We start from the raw sequence: 3,537 nt of genomic DNA, 5'->3' as shown, positions 1-3,537 counted from the left end.
TCCTTTTCCTAAGGAGCAGCTGGTGGCCCTGAATCGCATGCTTTTTGGGACTGCAGTGCAGCTTCTTGCCACTAGGCCACTAGAGCTCATTGCTTTACTTTTTTAAATTTCTATTGTGAAGGTTTTGGGTTTGTTCCCCCTACTCCCATCTTAGAATCATCCCACCAACAGCTACTTTCATATCCCATGCCCAAATATTTCCCTTTTGGATAGGCAATTCGTGATTTTCCATTCCCTATCAATCAATACTCTGAAGAAACAAGTACATCCCATTTGCTGAGGGATTCTCTCTTCAACTTGGAAACTGCAAGCATGTGCATGCATATCAAACATTCCATCCAGAGCAATCCATCAGATTTGAGCAACCAATCCTTGTTGATAGCATCAATCAACTATTTTTAATCTGGTTAGGTTCTGGTAAACTCATCTCCAACCATTTGTAGCTGGATTTACATGGGCATCAGCTGCCCACTTAGAAGTTGACACATCTCCCTATACTCTCTATCTGTTGGTTTCCTCACTCAGCCCTAGCCTCCACTTTGGGCCAGGTAAAGTCATCTGTTCCATTTCTTCTTTTTATTCCTTTCCTCCTAGAATATGAGTTCTGCCATTTTTATCTTGGTGTTATGGATTGCATTTTTCATGTATTTCTATAATTTCTAGTACTGTGTTGGTTTTACCCTCTCTGTCTTGCATTTTTCATGCATTTCTATAATTTCTAGTACTGTGTTGGCTTTACCCTCTCTGTCTTGTGATGACATTAATTTTTTTCCTTTCTCTTTATTTATAGTTTCAATTATTTCTTCCATTATGCATACCTTCCTCAGTAGCAGTTGGTGTAATTTTGTGTCAATTTATTTTTTCTGCCTTTCTGTCTCTGGGGTATTTATTGTATTTGATCTACTTTGCTTTTTTTAGGAGAAGCCTTGTTTTCTTTAATTTTTATAATGCTTAAACCAGCCTGTTGCTTCCTTGACTCTATGTTAAATTCTTCTGGATAAGTGTGAGCCAGAGTCTTTTTTGCCATTATAGGTTGTAATCAGTTCCTAATTTTATGATGCTATTTAAGTTACAGACTATACGTATTGCTCCTAGTTCAGTTCCACAGTGGCAAACTTCCCTGCTGGTCTTCTATAGGAGACTCTATTTTCTATTCCCTGTGGCAGGTTCCTCATCTGGGTATCTTTTAAAAGATAGGGAACTTTAATCTCTCCTTCTGCCTAATTGTGGTTAGGACTACTTTTCTGTCCTGTTCTATAGCTTGGTTGGAGAGGAAAGCTTCCCTCAAGGGTAGAAATAGTTCCAGAACTGCTGCCTGACATATTTTGCTAGGGGAAAAAAAACCAGGAACTTGACAAAATCCCAATAGTGCACTTCCTGTCAGTAGGTTCTATAGGTTGACCAGTATATGTATGCACATTAATAAATTTATTTTAAATATGTATAGAGAGAGAGAAAAGAACGCTAAAGAGCTATATTATTTTTTTTCTGGTATATGTCTTGGAGATTATGTCAGTGTACTTTAATATTTTAACTATGGCATCAAGTACCGTAATTTTGTTAGCCACATGCATTGAACTCACTCACATTGATGAATACTTGCTTGAGATTTTTCTCTTATTCACTGGTTTTTGTAACTTTAGGTAAATTATTTAATATCAGAATTTGTTTTCTTTCTGTAAAATGCTGTGGTTGTTATGGATTATCACCAAGTTAAAATCAACTCATAGCTGACCCTCCAGTAGGTTTTCAGAGGCAGTAAGTTGCAAGGGAGGAGAGTGCCTCTACTTCTCTTGCAGAGCAGCTGATGGATTTAAATTATGCACTTTTAGATTGACAGCACAACTCTTAACACATTAGTTCACCAAAGCTCCTTCACTTTTGAATATTATCTTAAATAAGGAAAATAAATCACCACGATAACAGCTGGCATATGGTAAGGTTTTCATTAGAGCTGACTAATTTTAATATTACAAACAGTGCCTAGGAAAACATCTGTCTATGTGTATTTTTAGCAGGTTTCTTCAGATTAAATTTCTAGATGTGAAAGAGCTAATCATATAATCTGAACAAATATTTGTTGAAAAATATCATCTATCTCATCAAATTGCCTTTCAAAAATCTTTCCAAAGTTGATTTTCATATCAAGATTATATGGAGGTACTTATTTTCTAGAATTTTTCATTGAATAATGTTGAGATTTTAATAGATAATAAAAATGTTGGCTGCCTTTTATACACTTTGAAAATTTGATATAATGAAATCAATTCTTAAAAAAAATTTTTTTTTAAATACCACACTTCTAATTGTCCTCTGCAGGTAGGAAATTGGAAATTCTAATCACTCACATGAAACTTTGATCAAAGAATTAACAAGGAAAGAATTCAGCACAAGATTTCTTTCTGTTGGCATGATAAAAGGCAAAGACAACGTGATTCAACGTTCACGACTACAGAACTTTCCTTATAGGTCAGCTCTGAAGCACTCTTCACAGAACTATTCTAGAAAACTTAGAAGAACCTGTTTATTATCTTAGTTTCATGTGCATCTAAAATTTGTTAATGCTCTTTCTGCTTACTATTAGCTGCAGTAGCTTCTCTTGATTGTAGAACTTACATAGATACACAAAACCATTAACAAATAGTTTATTTCAAAAATTTTCTTCTTTATTTACAGATTTACTATTATACAACTGTCAGCTTTAGAGCCAACCGCAAAATAGTATATGTTTCACAAAAAAGACGTAACATCATAAGGAACGTCAAAGAATGCTAACAAAGTAAATAAATCAGAAACTATTCTGGACAATCATGTGAAATGGTGGCAAAACAACGCAGGGAAAACAGACTCATCTAAAAAAAAGATGATACAGCATTTATCTTTGCAGGACTTAGTTCACTCAGCATAGTGCGTTTCAATCCCTTCCAAATTAGGTAATAATTTACAAAGTTATTGCTCCTGTGTGCTGTATAGTATTCCATTGTGTCAATGTACTATCATTTCACAATCCGTTTGTTTGTGGTTGGACATTTGGACTGCTTCCATGTTCTTGCGATGGTGAATAATGCTGCTATGAACATTGGTGTACAAATCTCAGTTTGTGCCTCAGTTCTCATATTGCCAGGGTATATTTCAAGTAGTGGAATAGCTAGGTCATATGGAATTTCTATGTTCAGCCTTTTGAGGAAGTGCTAAACTGCCTAGAACGAGTATGAGGATACAGGAGGAGTGGGAGAGGCTGGAAGCAGAGGGATATGGATGTGCAGGGAGAGGGCACAATTAATCACTGGGTTATGCAATTTGATGGTAGGGGTTGAGGCAAATTGAAAGAATTTGTTCAAATATATATCTGAGTTTTGTAAATAAACCAGTTGTTGTTGTTGTTGTTGTTGTGTGCCATCGAGTCGTTTCCGACTCATGGCGACCCTATGCACAACAGCCCTAAACCCTGCTCTACCCTGCGCCAACCGCACCGCCTCTGACACACCCATCCCGATTACCCCAGTCACCGAATCAATTCATGTCATAGAGGGTCTT

This window comes from Elephantulus edwardii, unplaced genomic scaffold, assembly GCF_000299155.1.
Source record: "Elephantulus edwardii isolate Elephantulus edwardi_28Jun2011 unplaced genomic scaffold, EleEdw1.0 scaffold00095, whole genome shotgun sequence".
Taxonomy (NCBI): Eukaryota; Metazoa; Chordata; class Mammalia; order Macroscelidea; family Macroscelididae; genus Elephantulus; species Elephantulus edwardii.
The sequence above is the reverse complement of the archived record's forward strand: the minus strand, read 5'-3'. Positions refer to the sequence as shown.